This window comes from Pseudopipra pipra, chromosome 1 (genome assembly GCF_036250125.1).
Source record: "Pseudopipra pipra isolate bDixPip1 chromosome 1, bDixPip1.hap1, whole genome shotgun sequence".
Taxonomy (NCBI): Eukaryota; Metazoa; Chordata; class Aves; order Passeriformes; family Pipridae; genus Pseudopipra; species Pseudopipra pipra.
Genome location: NC_087549.1, coordinates 106,356,654 through 106,375,956, shown reverse-complemented (window position 1 = coordinate 106,375,956; position 19,303 = coordinate 106,356,654). Strand labels below are relative to the sequence as shown.

The window sequence follows — 19,303 nt, the reverse complement described above, 5'->3', positions numbered from 1 at the left end:
TTGCTACGATTAATGAACATAGTAGAACTTGCATACCAGTAAATATGGACAAATATACAGAAGGCTGGGGGAGGATGGAGGGAAATGTTTGCTTTAGTAGGTATTATCCTGGCACCCCTGGAATCCCTCTTTCCCCTCAGAAGCAAACACCTGCTTTTACTGGGGACCACTGAATGAAATCAGACTGGAAGAATACAGTGAGCGATGAACCACAACAGGGTGTGCATTAGCCAGCTCTTGGTGCACGCCTCAAGTGATCAGAGGCATTCAGCCAGGCACACCAAAACCTGTTCTGCTAATGCACCTCCTGATGTGGCTTCCTCCTGGGATGGTCGTGTGTGGCTCCATCTACTTTTAAATTCATTCTTTAACATATTGCCACACTGTGCTACAAGTTCAATCTGAAAGCAAAAAGACCAACAGAAAGGCTATAAATGGCACTAGTCTGCTACAGCTGGTGACAGGGCAAGGACCAGCTCTTTGCTTTTTGTCATTTGATGTTTCAGCCATCTCCACAGTAGGCCAAAGTTAATTTTCAAAAATGGCTATCAAATCTGTTCTGAACATGCACTGAAATGCACAGCACCTCACCTAGCTGCTGCACATCATTCCTTCCCTTCCAAGCAGATAAGCAAGAGAATGCACACTGCAACAGGACACAAAAGCAGTACTTGTTGGTGCCTTCACCAAACGGCTTGCAATTCACCTACAGGAGGAGAAGGGGTGAGGGTAGTCAATGTTTCAGAACCTTGCTCGAGTCACTAGATGCAATGAACCTGTACAACAGCCACGTGTCCACAGCTTGTGTCCCACCGTTGAGATACTGGAGTGCCAAACCTACTTGTCAGATCTGTAAGTAGATAAAAATAATCCAAGCTGTAGTCTGGCAGTTCACTCTACCTTCTCCTATGTGGCAGGATGTGCTTGGGGCGAGCTACCAAATGTTAAAAGATGCCAGCTATAGCAACACCAAAGGAAATAATCGGGGGAAAATAACCAAACAGTATCACTCCAGTATCATGTAAGCAGTATTTCAACTCAGAACAGTGAGCAGCATCAAATACAGCATGTGCAAATAAGTGAAATTGCCTCCCTTTGTTAAGAAGTCAGCTCAGACTTTGTTGTTCAGATACTAACCTGACAGAATATGCAGCCTACATCCCCTCCTTCAGGACTTTTCTTTGCAAAAAAGAAACATCACAATCATTGCACAATCATAATTTTAAAGAGGTGGCAAACTACAGCAATGATTTGCTGCTGCCTGTCCTGATTTGTAAGCATGCACAGGGATAACTGTCCACTTAAGCCTCATGAAAGTCAGCAGAAGCTGTGTGTTTAAGCAGAGGCAGAATTTGACAAACTCTTCAGACCTCTGACACCTTTTTCTGTTTAAGTAGCCAAATTTTGAGGGTAATCAGGAAAAAAAAAAAGACACAGGACCTAGTTCTACAAATACTTTCTTGAGTAATGCATTTAATTAATTAACCAGCAGCACATGCTTTCTAGGACTCTGGTATTGCCAAGTGCCCCTGCACAATAGAACCATGTGTAGCAGTGAAGCATATGTGTGCTATATGTACACAAAATTCCTACAGACAACACCAAACACTTCAGCTCAAGGTACTTTCAAGGCATGACAACAGATTATATTACTTATTCACTGTGAGCACACTTTTTAACTATGATATCTCAATTTCACTTAGAAATCAAGAAAATCTTAATGGGCTTTCAAAAACCAGTGTCTGATTGGAAGTATGAAATGTCAGACAAACATACAGAGCTTCTTGCAGTTCTGCAGTCACAGAAGATTCTTGTGATAGAAGGCATAGAGTGTTACTAAATACATTAATAAAAGCTTGCACGACTGGTTGCAGATTTCTGCTGCTTCTAGTCATTTTTCAGTGAAAAAAACTCTAGCATATAAAGTCTATTGTGTTTTGGAGTTATGGAATGGTTCAGTTTGAGGCCAAACAGTATAAGCTAACTGTTGATGTTTTTTATCATAATTTTCTGTGAAAGAGATCAGTTTTATGGGGTTTTAATTTATTTTTAAACTTTTTCTTCCTTTTTATGTCCTACATGTTACAAACAAATTAATCATGCATGGTTTGCAGATGGACTTAAAAATACTGTGCTTCTATTTAAAGTGGCACTTTACAATATGTAAATATAGCCAAATTGCTCCAGTTTTACATACTTCTCAGGAAGAGCTGAAACATTTTTCCAGCTACAACATCTCAAGTAATGGAAAATTAACCAAGCAATTTGCATAAAGCATGTACTGGTAGCTCAGATTTGATAAAAAACCGAAGCTTTATGCTCTTTCCAATGAATTCAGTAAGAATTTTGCAATGGATTTCATTAGGATTAAGATCAGGTACCTAAATCTCAGACTCTCTCTTTGGAGAAAGATCAATGAACAACCCTTTAAAATATAATCTGTTGCTAGAGGGGCTGAGGAAGCTTTTTTTTCCACTGAAAGCAAAGCATCATTTCTTTGTGTTTGACACTTGAAATCCCCTCTTAGTTTCTTTTAGAAATCCCAAAGTGTTTGATGTGCCATATCTGTGTATCTTGAAAAGGATATTCCGGTGTGGAGTTCCTCACCCCACAAAAAAAAAAAAAAAAAAAAGATGGCTGATCCCCCCTAAGACAGAAACTGTAGCTCTTGCTCAGCTCTGATTTTCAGAAAAAGAGGAGTAGGAATTTGAACTCTGGCTTTGACAGCTATAATTGTGCAAATGGTTTCTCCTATTGTGGCCTTTAATTTATATTTACAGGCAGGAGGACTGGGGGACTTTCATGTCACAGTGTTAGAGAGGCTGTGAGAGACTTTTTCATGGGCTGAAGGGTGGCTGGCAGCTCCAAAAGGGATATTCCAAAGTAATCCAGAGGCCACACAAAGGGTTCAGCGTGGTATCCTTCTGACTCAGTTATATTGCTGACAACACTGATAGAGCTGTGACAGGTTGAGAGATGCAGGCAGTGGGCAGCAATCTGTTGCTCTGAACAGAAACACATCTCTGATATAGAAACTTAGCATAGCAGTATTTTTTATAATAGGTATGTGTGGTGTCTACGGTAGGACAAATGCAAAACATGAAGTGGTGAGTAATAGAAAGAGCAGTAAGAAGAGAGAGTCAGCAAGAATGTTGTGAGCTGTGGTATTAGGATGAGCCAGAGAGAAAATGGTGGGAAAAAGAGGAGGAGGGAGAGTCCCAGGTAGGGAATGCAGTGAGTTGGTTATCTTGAGATCTGTGATTCATTGTGGTGAATGTGCACTACCTGCACATATTAGAGTACTGTAGGGAAGAAATCAGGCTGAGGAAATTCTGAAGTCTTCCGATAGGATTTATGAGCTTTAATAATCCAATGGCTCAGGGTCACCTAAGAGCCCAGGAACTGCTTGGCTCAGAAGTATAAGTGACTCTAAGGAGACATATGACAAACACAGCATCTGCAGGAGTGTAGTTACAGTCCTTGGCATAGGAGCCATAAGAATCACAAACAAGTTCACCAGCACAAAACAGTTTCCCATCAAGATCTTATCAAGAAAAGTCTTTATTGCAACCCTTTGTTTAAAGCAAAGTATAAAAGCGTAGCTTTCCTCCTAGCACACCTGTCTAGAAGACAAGCTTGGGTGACAATTTTCAGCTATCACAATAAGATGTGACTTTCAACACAGGTACATGGTGCCTCTCTCACTGCTGAAACATCACTAGACCTACACCTGGAAGAAGGGAAGTCAAGGGACTCGGGAACTTCATGGGTGAGCAAGTGGATCGAGGAAATGACATAGTGGGGGAAAGAAGAAAAAAGCAATCTCGAGAGAATTCCCCACTTACTTTCAAGAAATCCTGCCAGATCAATATTAGGAATAGCAATAAAATATGTTTTGCAGTTGTAGGTTTGGTTTAACACTCAAAAGCAAGTATGTTTTAGAGAAGACTAACACCTCACTTGTAGATTGGATACTATATGAAAACTTAGAGACTGAAGTTGGAAAATGATTTGGAGGTGGAAAAAGAAAGATTTACTGTGCCAATCAGCCCCTGTAACTCTGACTACTCACTAACTACCAACTTTTCTGTTTGAAATTCCCCTGAACATGTTGTCCTCTTAACTTTTGCTTCTAGAACATCTAGTCTTCTCTGAAATGCATGTTTTTGAATGTAAGAGTTCAAGAGAAGCCTCCCATTTTCATGAGGCCTAGAACTACCTTGAAGGTATTTTTCACAAGTAACTTGATACTACACTACTATGTTGACACTCTTCAACCAGATGCCATTTTTCAGTTTTCCTTTAAAATTTTTAAGAATCGTATTTAACTTCTCACATCAGAATCCCTAGAAAGGATCCTGGCCACAGTGTAACCTAGATGTATTGCTTTCCTGTTGCCCACCCTACTTCACTGCAGTATGCTCTGGGGCTCACACTGGCCACTTTCTTTGAGTCATCCAGTTGGAGAAGCGACAAACAACAAACATTGGCCACAAACCTTATTCAAGAGGAGGTGAGGACACCCTCCACAAAAGAGAGAGCTAAGAGAGTAACATAATTTGCTGGCAGATCAGTTCCCTCACAGTACATGTGAGATTAAGTAGTTGCCCCCTGTAAGGCCATGTTGTGCTTTATGTACAAAACAGTGTGCAGATGTGCCAAAGAACAGGAGCAAACTGGGAAAAAAACCCTCAACAAAACTAAACAAATCAAACCAAACAAAAATTCCAACCTGTGCTAAATCACTTTTCCAAAACCTGCCCTTTACAAACTACTGGAGGCAGCCTCTCTTTACAGCTTATGAATAATCATATTAATTTTGTTCATCCTCAGTAAAAATGACCAGAAAATGCACAGATGTAACCTCAATTTAGCATAGTCAGCGTGACTCTACTTTGAACCATCCTACTCAAAGATCCCAACAGTAGCAGCAGCCCTACAGCAAGCAGAGACTAATTCCTGCTAAGTTATTTGAAAAACCTCTCAAGTTCTGTTAATGATGATAAAATGTGGCCTTTGTCATACAACTGGGAGTCTTGGAGGTTTTTTTGAGGAGCTATGGGTTAAAATCCTACTGAGGTTATCACCTTCACTTTTAGTGAGGTTATCACTCTTCGCTTTGACTCATTTGGGACAAACGTTACTTTATTTAAAATTCTCAACCAAATAAGAGTTTAATTAGCATTAATTTAACAATTTGCAGTGTTACGTCTTTAACATTTTGGAATCAGTTTTTATGTTGGCTACTGGAATGCAAAAAAGAGACAGTAAAGAACAAATGACTGCTTATGTAAAAATTAGGTTCATTCAACACGAAGTGATGGGGGCAGTAGGAAATCCCACAATGCTGTAGTTCATAGACAGAATACAAAGACAGATGCTTAAGCTTCCAGTATTTTGAGGTCTTGGACCTCTCAGATCTTGGAGTCTTAAGCATAGTTATTTCTATGTCACTGCCCTTAAAATAATACTGTTCCCTCAAATTTTCTCCAGCTGCCTCCTTTTTGTTTCGCCTTGCCTTATCCACTAGACATATTTAAATTTTCCTTTGTTTGGAATCTACATTTTTTCACGCCCTAAAATTATAGCCTTTGCAATGTGCAATAACTGTAGAAAGTCCCTTCATTGAAAGAGCAGAACATGGTACAATTTTAGCATCATATAATTTCCTGCATAATTGTTAAATCATTTTCTTCCTTTTCTCCCTCCCCCTCTCTTTTTTTTTTTTTTTAAAGGAAAGAAAGATTCAAAATGCATATCCAGAGAGAGAGACAGACAGAAAACTTCACTGCCACATAATACCGTGCCACACTGCAACTCACATTTACTGCAACAACCATCTTGCATCAATGACAAGACTTTCCCTATATATTGCTTCGGTCACTCAGCACTGGACTCTGTGCTCTGAAAGGCACTATTGGTTCACAAATGTAAACCTCATTCTGTGTTTGTGACGTATTCTCAAATATCACAGCATAAAAATATTAAAATAAAGCTGTTCATAACATTTTCCTGTGCACCATCTGGGCCTTGCAAGAAAGCTGACATTATCTGTCAAACTAAAGATAACCACATTTTCTCTCTTTTGTATCGCTAATGTTTGTCATCGCAAATTTCACTTTAATGCTCCAATTACATTATGACATTCTTAGAAACTGAATGGCACTAATGACTTTCATTATTATTTACACACTTCCGTAATTATAAGGCTCTCCCTCTCATTCACAACATGTTCTCCCTCATAACACTCGCTCTGATATAAAGCTAATGAATTTTAAACTTTCTATTACATAAAAGCCCATGATTAATTACCCAGCTTCCCAATCTCTTTATGATGCACAATACAGGGCTCTCCTGCAGTGATGCAGCAAAGGGGGAGAAGTATGGAACTTTTATTCCCTCTTCAGCGAAAGCAAATAGAGAGATAAATAAAGTATCTTTCTCTTTAAAGTGGCATATGCAAATTTAATTGAAAACAAATATAAATCAAAGCATTCCTCAGGAGAAAGCTAAATATCCCCTTATTAGCCGCATGTAGTAAATAGGATAATAATGGCTATTCTTATCATCTTTAATTTTTCATTACAAGAATTTTTTTAATCTAGTTCAAGCAAATGAGATGGTAGAAGTAAAAATACATGTTTTTTACATAAGACATTTAGTGTGGTATGTTGTGTCACCAAGATCAACTATTTATGTGGTTTTAATTATTCAAAATACTCGACTCCACTGATAAAAAAAGACAAGACAAAAAAGCCCAAGGTTGCACCAGCACCACACCAGATGAAGGGCAATTGTGACAAATATAAATTACTACACTTCAGACTGACAAAGGTAATACAATAAACCAGATCCTAGAAGACTTTGAAAGACATTGTGGGGGCACTGAGCAGCCTATCAATGAAATTCAGAGCTCGCTAAGCACTGATACAGGCTGCAACCTGCACAAGCTGTACATGTCTCAATGCCTATATTGCCAACAGAAACTGGATTCCTGCAGGTGAAGGTAAATGTACTGACAGTCACAGGGAGGAAGAATGGGTTAATTAAAAAGTGTGGCTACTCTTAGCCCATTTGCTGGCTAGTAAACTTGACCCTATGATAATGGGGAACCTGTGCGTATAAAAAATTTATTTCCTGCTATTCCAAGGAAGTTCCTTTTTTATGCCTCTCCCCCGTTAGTAAAGCAGGAGTCAGTATCAATGCAAATATATGCAAGGAATATAGTCCCAAATGGGGCAAAAATCTCATCCTGTCATGACTGAATTGATGGATATCCAGCTATGAATGACATATTCTTTTAAACCGAGAATGGGACACCTAGAAAGATGAAGGTTCATTTGCCAGAGCCATTTACCTCTGTGTTGCCTTTGTATGAACTCCTACTGCTGATCTGCTGCTGGAACAGATAAGAAAATTTTCTTTGTTGTGAGAAAAAACAAATGTGGTTAGTTTTCTTTTTAATATCATATGCTTTAAATGTCTAATCAGTTTCCAGTGTCACGGAAAACCCCAGAGGCATATTACATTAAATAATTCCCTGAAAGTTCAGTGCAACACAATGATACAGTGTAGTTTCAGCCTTGTGAAAATTCTGAGGGACGATAACGATACTTTGGTCTGTGTGGTCCTACACAGCAAATAACTTGAAATTTTCTCAGGGCTTGATCCAAGGTCCACAGAGTAGGCTATATGATCATCCTACTGTCTTCATTTAAGATCTCGTTCCAAGGCTGCTCATCAGCAATATCACTTATTTGAGTTATGAAACTCTCTAACATCAGAGAATGTTCTGTAGTTTAAAAACAAAAACCAAACTTGGATTAATCAAAAATCAGTCCTTCCATTCTCTTTAATGTTGTCTTGCATTCTGTTATGTTGCAAAAAATTTTTAGGAGTACATTATGAAGCAAAAAGTATAAAACACTCCTATTATTTCTTTAAATCCATAGCTAGAAGCCAAGCTTTAGAGAGCAGGCAGGCTCTTGGCAGATGAGGAAGAAAGACATAGATGCAGAAGGAGAGTAGGTCTCAGAATAACATTACTTTTCTGATTTTAATAAAGTTCCTTTACTTAGCAATCAGGAAAAAAAGACAACTTCTGGCTATTCTGGCTTTAATCAACATGTAGTTCAGGGATTCACTATTTGTCCTCAGACATTGTACAGCTGCTCTGCGCAAATAGATAGAGTTCTCATAAAATCCAGTTTTGTCAAGATTCATCTGCTTTCCATGGCTCTTGCAGTTCATCTTCTGTTGCTGACTCTGAGGTCAAGAGCACTGGACTAAGATATCTATAGGATATGTAACTTTATATTCAAAGCCTCCTGACATTTTGGGCAGAAAGTGTCAGGCTTATGGTCCTCAGTCAACCTTTACATGCCCATAAAGAAATTTCAGAATGCACTAAAAAAGTCCTTTGAATGGCATAAGAGATGTCCTATATGCTCTTGAAATGTTGGACCACAACCTTCACTTCTGTTTTATTTGCTGATGGTTTATATTGCAGATAATCTTCCTTAAAATATATGAAAATATATTGAACCATATGAAAAAATAATGAACCACAGTAGCTACTAATCTTAATGACTGTTTCCATGTTCTGGGTTAGACACCTTCGTAGTTTTCCGATGTTACCCAGGAATAAACTCTAAGGAAAACGGTGTAGTTCTGGGACTTCTACATGCACTAACTGTTAGTAATAGCACTTACACAAAAGAAATGAGACATCACAGAGTAAGACACAAACATAATAACAAAGTTGAGCTAATAATTATAGAAAGATTATAAAACAATGGGATAATGTTCATAATAATGTCGTAACTGTGACTAATAGGACACCTAATTGTACCTATTAAGTGACACAAGTGATAATTTTATGGTCCATTCTTAGTGCAGACAAAACTAGTGATAAATTTACAGCCCACAGGATCAATTGATTAGTATGACAATTAATATAAATATGTTTTAAAGACATATGGCATTATCCCTCTGCTATGTAGCTTTCAACAATATTTTTGTTTATTATAATATTTGTATCATGAAATTCTAGCTGTTTAAGATCATTAAATGTGTTTATATCACCATATTCCCCCAAAGATGAGTTATACATGGGCCCCCAAGATTTCTTATGAAGTAGAAAAGATTTATGAAACAATTTGAAAGTGAGACAAGCATGGCAAACAGAAGTCTTCTTTCAAATCTGTAACTCTATTACATGGCCCTGTGATCCACTGCTTATATAAGCATGTGAGAGATGAAGCCTTCTTCCCATCCTGTCTTTTGTGCCTAAGTAAGGAGAGCTTCATGATTTGCAGAAGTAAGTGACAGAGAAGGGAAGTGCTTCAGAAGCCTGGGGATAGGGTAGAAAGAAAGGCGAGATGCCACTATGAAAATTAATTAGTGATGATGGACAGTGATCTGCTGAAGCTTGTTCTTAGAATTGATTTTGTTGTTAAGTGCTATATGAGATCTCCACAGCCCATGAAAGATGAGCCACACGTCACCAGAGAAAGCTGCATGTGAAGCAACATCATTAAGCAGAAGCCAGGTATTGACTTCAAATATCGGGGCTCTGATTCTGATTCTATCTTTTAGTGAATTGATAATTTTGAGAAATTTAACCCGTCTACTGGTGCCTTTGCTTATTCTTCACAGCTGCTTCTTATCTTTCTTCTGGCTATTGTAATTCTGTGGAAAGTACTGTTCATCATTATGAACTTCTGTCATGGCAGTCTGCAAAAATGTAACCTCCTACATCCCAGTCTGAAAATAGGCTCATTGAAGATGATGGGAATTTCACATTGATCTTGGCAGCAATCTTGTTTGCCAATAATATCATCTGTATGTATTCTTTTGAAATGCTTCATATTGATTAACACAGTTTTTAAAAGCACAAACAATAAATTATTCATTTTTATTTATAAAGTAGTTATAGTAAGTGTTTATCACAGGCAGAGTATTTTCATACAAGTCAGAATACTTAGAAAATAAGCCAAATAAATCAACAAATCAGCTTTTCTCTGTCTTATAACTGTAATACCTTTTCTAGAAACATAAACAAAACTGGGAACCTCTTTCCTGAAATGCCTCAGAAAAGAGATGAGCCTTGCAAACCAAGAAAGCCAGTGAACACCCTAAGAGACAGTGCCTTCGTGGAGAACATGTTACTATCAACTCCCCTGCATTAAAGGCACAAGCGCCTCCGACTATTTATCATACAAGTATATTGGACAAACGGTACTAAATCTACAGGAGTAAAATTAAAAAGCTCATCAATTTTTAATAAAACTGCACAGCACTTGAGGACCTAGATGAATTTGATTCTGGACACATCAAGACACAGACATTTGGAAATACTGCTAATAAGGACCTTAAGTCATCATACCCTACTATGGAGAATAACATACATAAGGGATGTGAATTTTGAAGAAAAAAAAAAGATGCTGCAGTAGAATCTTAGCTGTACTTAGCTGTGTCTATCATTTTTACTGTTTGTACAATACTTTGTACAGTAAACTGAATTTCCTGTGCACTGCCTTTCTCCTACCAGGAGCTGGCAGCTTTTAAGCTTGACTGCAAGGTTGGGGCAGGTACCTAGCCTTGCATATCTGAGCATTACAGCCAAAAGTGTTGTGCTAATTTGCAAAACAGTAGCAGGGGAGTCATAGTACAGCCACCAGTAAAAGCAACACAAACCCCTAAATAGCAGAGCTCTTTCCTTTTAATTGCAGGGCCTAGCAATTTTTTTAAGGGTGAGCATTTGTCCAGTGTCCCCTGTAGGCCTTTTGTCAGCTTCTGTGCACTCTTGTTCGTTTTGCTGATGCTCCTCAGCAAACTTGATGATAGCTAGTAAAGCCGTAAATATCTACACAACCATTTGAGAAGTTCATCAGAATTAAAAAGCAGACAATGTTTCAGTGCCAGTCTCCCCCATGACTTTTATCAAACACCTCTAAGGAAGGTAGGCAACAGCGGCCTCATGTCCAAAGCAAGATGCCATGCCAAGAGCTTAAGAAAATATAGATTTCCCAATGATATAGGACTTTACTCACAAAGCATGAAGGTAGCATACCTTGTGGGTCCTCAAGATTAATGATTTATGCTGTTCATCTCTTCTGCATTACCTTTTACATCAAGAAAATGAACTATTTCAGACTTTCTTTGCCCTTCAATTCCTCCATGTTCCTGTCCTGTGTCCCATGCAGTCTCCTTCCTCATTTTCCTTTCTCTCTCTCCGTATTCAAGCCGGAGGGCATATCATGATGAGGTTCTCTAATCAATCGTCTGACTCATTGCCTTATGGCAGAATATTGCCATGGCTAATGACTAATATGGCTGCAGGATTTCCAAATGTCATCTTATAAGATCTTACAGACTGCCTATTAACTATTTTTTAGCCTTGACAGGATTAGCTGTGTAGCAAAATAAAACAGTATGATTTAGCACAGTAAACTCATTTCTTGGCAGCTGATTTCTATTTATAGGTACAGCCTAAATAAAACAGTATAGGACAAAGTATTTCTAAACTGAGAAATGCTCCATTTATGAACAGCTTTTCCTATGATACTCAAAGTGTTTATTTTCACAGTGAGTGACCAAACATAGTGGTTGAAACTTTCTACTTTTTGAAAGATGGCAACCGATATTTACATTCATGTAATGATTCATTATAAAAGAAGAAATCTGTGAAACTGCTGAGACAAATAGTTAGATGCATTGCGTTTGTTGATTTTTATTTATACATAGAAAATACTTTTCCCTCCAAATTACAATTTTGTGATGAGCTAAGGAGTGGCACAGTACATTTTCTCTCTGCATCTCCTGCGTCCCTGCAACTGAAGCTAATATTTGCCCTTTCAGTTAAATGCAGTTATGATATGATAACAAATTAGTTTTACTTTAGATTGACATGAAAGCAGCATACTTAATTTCAATAAGATGAATTTTTCACACTGATAAAAATTATCACAAAAAGCAGTAAGAATAATCACAAGGAGAATTGTAGGTGATTTTAAAGTCTGACAAGATACAATCCTGATGATGCTTAAACATGTCTAGTATTATTTGCAGATACATACATTTGTTCTATTATTCTTTTCTTGCCACAGACATGTATACAGCATGGAACTACAAACATTCTCACCCTCTTGTCTTTTTCAAATTCCTGCACTGGTGTGAACAAAGAACTCCATAATTAGAGGATTTTGATACTTCCTCTGGGCAATCAACAGTTACACTCCTGCAGTCTGACCATTCCTGAAAATACAATAATATTCGACCAGTTCTCTTGCACAAAACTAATTTCAGCATTGACAAATTTCCCAGATATCCATTTATAAATACTTACTGACACCTTCTTGATCAACTCATCTGGTCACCTTGCCACTGACGGTACAATAACATCGATGTGCAACGAACATCCTCAGAGATACTGTGAGGAGGGTGAAGTGCCGAGGAGTGATATTTTTTTGCGGATCATTGTCAATGAATTAGCAAGAAGCATTATCTTGTGTGTAAAAGAACAGAGCCTACAGCTAGAGAAGGAGACACAACATCAAATTGTGAAGTGTACTATAAAGATTAGTGTTAGAAAACTAATGAATAATGTCACAAGACCTTAAACTAGCTATTCTCATTGAGTCAGCTTGTTAGATCATCAGATCGCCTAGCTGAGAAACCTGCTCCCATTACTTGCGTGTTTGTGGTGTCAAACCCAATTAGTGTTTCTCCAGATGAATTTTCATTCATTAGAGTTGGAAAGCCAAATAGAAAAAAAGAGCCACAGTGGAACTGAATTTGTTTCCCCTTCACGAGCAGAGTTTTCTCCGTATGTAGGTATCACAAACATGAGAAGCACACACTGAAATCGGCTCTAATAACTGTCACAGCCCTGCAAGCTTTGCTTTCTCTAACACCTAGATTCTAGAACAGAAGCAGTAAGGAGCTCTACCATATTAACCTGAAAAATCCAACACAGCAGGAAAATTTCTACCTGTCTACTCAACCAGTGCAAATTCATGCCACTGATTTCATCTGAGCCTAATTTTTACCACCCATCTTTACAGGAGTGTTATACAACAGTGGCTAAGTTTTGAAATTGCCTGTTTCCTGCTCTGAACTATCTTAACCTCATGCAGTGCGCCTAATAAACTGCCATAGAAAACTGATGAAATACTAAGGCTGTTTGGTTGTCTCAGTTTTTAAGAGTAAATACTGCAGTCTTTTTTTTTTTATTAATAAAATGCAAAACTTTCCAGATGTTGAGTTTGCAGTGACACTTGCTGTGTTCCTGAAGCATTATGAGGGGAACCTGTGAATTTTAAGTAGAGGCAGTCAATAAGGTTTGAGAAATATTATATTAAAACTTATATCTTAAGCCCATGATCCTGACAGAGCTGACACTTAGGACATACTCAGTCATCATCATTTTTATCATTTTTCCTACTCTGTGAAAACACTACTGATCTTGTTTTGACTGTCAACTATACAAGTATACTATTAAACTCCTCATTTAATAAAATAAGCATTTTATAACGTGATTTAAAACTCTAGGTGCAATGCAGTCAACATCAAACAGTGGCTTAAATCTCTTGCACTAAAATTTAGATTTGTAATCAGAAGATTGGGGAAGGATTGTTTGGTTTTTAAAGCACCTGTGACTTATGATAGCAAAGGTCTTATATTCAAGAACATGCTTTAAAGTAACATGGGGTGCTGTTAAAGAAGCCTACTCCCTCCAGCTGAACTGAAATTAGGTTGATTTCCTTCAGTTTCTTAATGGACAGATAATCTGAATGTTCAGTTTTGAATCTGTTATACAATTGCTTCTTTATTCTGAGTCATTTGGTAACCTCCAAAAATAGTTCACTCTTCTTGAATTAGCAGCATAGTGTTATAGATCATGTAGACAGAAAAGCCTATCTCCTTGCTTCTGCATAGCCAATATGCTACAGGGCTCTCATATCAGAAAAGTCGTTGCAGTGTATCTTAACTCTAACAGATGTTACTGCTGGCCTCCTCCAGAGCCGGAAGGGAAAATAAAGGAAAGAAAAGCAATGGATCACAGGCCAAAACAATTGCTCGATTCCAGCAGTAAAACACTATGTCCATGGAGGTGAACTGTGAGATAAAAATGTTTGTTTGGAGGCACCATAACTAATTTTTTTTCAGGTCAGTACCCAACAGGTAGAATAGAGGGTGATATCATTTTTGCAATAGCAAAACTGTCTGTTTTGCAAAAAGACCCAATTTTTGATGGAATCAGAAGCTTTGAGTTCCAGCTTTTCCAGTGATGTCCTGCACATAGGAGTCCAGGAACAGATAAAATCCATTTACCTGTTTTTCTGAAGTACTACTAAACTATTATTTGGCAGGTATTCTTTCAGGATTATTCACTCAGGTAAATTAGATTCTCATTTGTTTTGCTTTTTAACTATGTGATAGGTGTTGAGAGAATTAATTTCCAATAAAAAATAGCCTCAGCAAACTGGTGAAACAAGAAATGGCAGCTGGAAAAATTACAGAAGTCCAAGGGAAAGTATGTTTAAAAATATTATTTAATCAAAGGCAAACAAATCTGTCATGAAATTAGAAAGGACTTTCAGATGAATGACAAGTCACTGTTGTCAATCCAAGCTTTGCTGAGAAAACAAACCAATTTGAGAACAAAAAAGAGCAATGTGCTGGAATTTCACGCATACCATATAAACAGTCCATGTAACTAATGTACCAAAGATCAAAAAAAAAAGTTTTGTTGTTGCAGCTTGTGGAAAATCGTAGCATTTTCCATGTAATTATGCAGAAAAAGTAAACATACATGTCTCACGTTCCCCTTTCTAATGTTCTGAGAAGGTCACAATACTAATGGAATGTAATAATATGCATTTTCATTGAGAAGACATGGAATATTTTCTTCATGCATCTCAGGCCTTCCTGAAGGTGTTTGTTGTTATTATGTGATATCAGTTGCCATAAAGTTCCCGCCCCCAACTGTTCATTTTTGCAAAGGGCCTGACATGAACTTTCATCTCCTTTTTTTTCAATTCTTCTGTCCAAAGGTATTTTGAAATAGAAGAAATCATACTCCATTTCTACCACTAAAACCAGGAGACCCTTCTCTGCTGGGCTGGCAGAAAAGATGGCTTAATCCTGCAGTGAATTAACTGCTTCCCTCCAGGACAAAACCCAGCTGTGGGTTCCCTGAGAAATTTCTTCTCCCTCTAGATAAAAGCCTACAAAAATAAGATGTCTCCTGGGGTTTACTGTGCTAGGGTGGGGGAGGGGTGGGGGGATGGAATTTTTTTAATTTTACTGCACTTATATTTCCTATAGGGGAAATGTGAAATGTGCATACATAGGCACAAGTAGAAATCAGGGTAGCAGATCTGATCCTACTAGAATCCTATCTCTGATCCTGAAGTGCACAAAGGAAGTAATGAAATAATTCTTTCTAAGCTCTTTCCTAGAACAAAACATGAGATATTTTTCCTTATCCATACAAATGGCCAAGATGCAAGTGTATGAATTTTGCTAACAATACCCCATACAACTTAGCTGTCATGGCAGAAAGTATTTATTTTCTAATGTTAAACATCCTCATTTATAAATTCCACCAGTGTTGTAATAGAGGTTCCTTATCTACCTGTTTTCCACCATTCAGTGCTTTTTATCTTTTTATGTCACCTCTGAGTCCTTATTTCTATGAGAGCTTTCCTATGCCTTCATTCATTGTTGTAGTTCTTTTCTGAAAAACCATCTAAACCCACAGTATCCTCTCTAAAATAAGGTGACCTGTTCTATACAGGTTGCTCCAGGTGAAAATGTATTTATGAGCCACGTCACAACATGTCAACACTTGTCTTTACTGTTCACAAGCACCTTCCTAATGACTCCTAAGTCATCACATTCCTAATACATCTTTTTAGCCACAAATGTACATGGCGTGAGTAATAATAATGGACCTTCATGCTTATGTCCCTTTTACCATCTTACTACTCTTAATGCAAAAATCCTGTAAGGGCTGGCTAGTAAACAAAAAAGATTTTTTGAAAAAATGCTAAGATTTCAACATTCCACTTCAAAACAAGGTTCTCAAATATTTCAAAAAAAAAAAAAAAAAAGAGAGAGAGAGAGAGAAAATGTGCACAAACCACACAAAAAAGCTCAAATTCTCTCCCTGGGATCTTCACAGTCTCCTAGTGACCAGTAGCTCAGCTGTGGAGGATCATACCATGAATCCAGCAAAGCCCTCTGACTTCCTTTTCCTCTCTCTTCTGTGATAAAGACTAACAGATGATCAAGATGCAATTTCCTTTTTCAAGAACAGCTGTTCAATTCCTTCACAGACCTCCTACTATTTTGTTATGGGGCATATACCCTAATTTCAACTTAAATATTTGGAAACAATGTTTTCTTTGTCTATATACCCATGTATATGCATTAATATCAAATATGGTGAAACAGATAGTGCAGTAAGATTTGAGTTTGACCTTCATACAAAACATAATTGTAAGTGAAATAGTCAAAATGGCCTTTTCTTAAAACAGTTTGTTTCGGAAAATTAGAAATCAGTGACGTTCTTAACATAAAGCTAGCACCCATTCCTATAATCTGGTTGTATGCTAAATGTTCTTCATTTTGTAACTTTTTCACATTACAGTTTTCAATATTTTTCAATTTTTTCATTCTGTAAAACAAAAGATGAAAGAAAAATGAACTCAGAGCAAAGACTGAGCTCTAGTGAAGCACCTGATTGCCTCCAGAGAGGGTTATTGAGAAAACTCTGCTAGCTTTCAATTGTTTCATCAAAACTAAGTATTGCTAACTGAGACTTTAAAATCTTGTGTGTATGTAACCTTCATTTAAGGCTGAAGAAACATGTAAAACAGTTTAGGAAAAAACTTAGCATGAATCTATACTCATTTATTTTATTCATTTTATGATTTACTGAAACATATTCTTCACCAAAGGCAGTTACTAACACAACTAGCAACTCAGTGGAGTGCTTATAGATATGTCTGAAGGTTGCAGCCTCCTAAAGGGATGTTCAGAGCTCCAGAATGAGAGTATTTCAAACAATCTCATTATGTTTTAGATAAAGGAGTTCATCTTGGTTTACTTTCTGATTTTCAACCTTTTTTTACAGGAGCACTTTGAAAGGCTTATGTGTATATATATATATATATATATATATATATACATGGGTATATGTACCTGCAAACACAGACACAAGGATGAGGTAGAAGTTCCCCCTCCTTTTCTTGCTTAATCATATAATTCCAGCATTACCCAACCCTCTGGCACCACAGCATAGCACAGTACCTAATGCGGGAAAGACATTATCTTTTCCATCCAAAAAGAAGCCCTGGTTCTGTGGATCCCTGAGCACAGTAAGCACAGAACTGGGATTGCTGTTCAGGGCTGGTGCTTCCAACACATGACTGTGCAATGTCGTCTCTGAGACATGAAACACACTGTACTTAGTGGTGCTAACAGGCGGGCAGCACTCCTCCTAAACTCTCAGTAAATCTCTGCTAACACTATCAGCTGGAGGTCTTGTCATACATGTCACAAAAGTCTGGTCTTCCATCTCCTGCTTTAAAAGTCTTATTTCCTCTTTCAATAGAAAGTAAGCTACAGGCTTATGTAGGGTAGCAAACCTTGATGTATCAGACATAGAATGAGATTTAGGAGCGTGAGTCATGCTGATGGGAAGTATTTCTGGGCCTGCTTTTTGATAGCCTCCTCTTTTATTATTTATCTTTTAAAGAAAAAATTCACCATTTGTGAAACTTTACAAGAGCTTTAGCTTTCATCAGTCATAAAAGTTCCATCACATCAGAAATGTTAAAGATATTGATAACAGTTTTTCATATCTTTTAAATGAACTGCTTTGGCTTCAAACAATCTCTGGTCAAATACATTTCTTGTATTTCCAGAATTAAAATGTGTTCAGATTTCTGGACTAAAAAGATGCAATCTGACTTGAAACTTAGATTTTTCATAATGTGTCAAACACAGAGATGTACACAGCTGTCTAATGCAGCTATAGTAGATAGCTGTATGCATACATTTTCAGTTAAATTCAAACTATTTTTTTTTTCAGAATTGTGAGAAGCTGGAAAATTTACTTTGTAACCAAATTTAACATAAACAATGGCAGAGCCAAGAACTGATAATCTGGTGAGATATTCAATTGTGTAACTTTATAACACACTTCACTGGGATATTTCCTGAAAAATGCAGAAAAGCTCTCTGAAACTGTGCATCTCAGCTGGGTTTTTCCCCTTTTCATTTTGCTTCATGAAAGCAAGATAATATAAAGAAGCTATATTCAAGGAGGCTGCTGAGTTATTGAACTGTCAGTTAACTTCTATAACACATGACCTGAGAAAATAAATCTGTCAATATTTTGGCCTGCAGTAGTCAGTATGTAAGGCTGAAGTACATCCATTGTTATATCATAATGCCTGATTGATGATTTCTTAACAACAAAACCATAGGCATCAATACAGAGTTGGTCACAGAGATTCACAAAGAATAGACTTACACAAAAAACTGCTGTTGTGTCTTTCAATTTCTGTTATTGCCTGGTTTCAATATTATATCAAATAATTGCTTAATTTAAAACAGAATATAAAATCAGACACCTGTCCTAATCATCTCCATTATCTTACAAATAACATACTAAAATGTGTAATTTTTTTGCTGAAATCAGGATTTCTCTCTAGCTATTTTATGTAGTACTTTAGTCCACCACTTAGTTTTATTTTTTACCAAAGTCTCTTTGGAAAGTTAGAATGATTTTTTTCCTTTTTCCAGCAAGACAAATATCCTTCCTGGTCTTTACAATCCACTGCTTTCAATTGCTCATTATTACTGATGTTTTCTTAATCACAGCTTTTTTTCAGTTCATGCCAAATTCCTTTTATTTGCCTAGGTGGGGTCATTACAATGGCCAGATGCTAAAATATCAACCCCCTCCATTAGGAACACCTACAAAATATTTTTTTTGGAAATTATTATCCTGGCACAGTGAAACACAAGTTTAGGACTCAAAAGCACACACATACACAAAAGGATGCATACAAGATGTGGCAAGCTGGTAACTGTATACTGAATGGTAATCAAGTATTTTAAAGATTCTGTAGTATTTTTCCATGCCTCTTCATCTATCCACAACCTTTTCAGAAAACAGATGTTGCATCCAGAAGAGACTTATGAAACAAGAAACTAGGAAGAGTGGAGCAGTTGTATGAACCCTGCCATTATGTAGGTGCCACATGCTGAGGGAGGCACTGGA

The 19,303-nt window shown here is 37.3% G+C and overlaps 1 protein-coding gene across 3 annotated transcripts in view; it reads right to left on the bottom strand.

Annotated features, from left to right (window-relative positions):
* ARPP21 (cAMP regulated phosphoprotein 21) overlaps nt 1–19,303 on the bottom strand; it is a 194,725-nt gene that overhangs the window by 140,106 nt on the left and 35,316 nt on the right. Inside the window, exon 2 of one of the 3 annotated variants that reach the window (XM_064669509.1) lies at nt 707–850. The exons of the other annotated variants lie outside the window; for them this stretch is intronic. The gene's annotated coding sequence lies outside the window, so the exon portion shown is untranslated. The remainder of the gene's footprint in view (nt 1–706; nt 851–19,303) is intronic. 3 annotated transcript variants of the gene reach the window in all.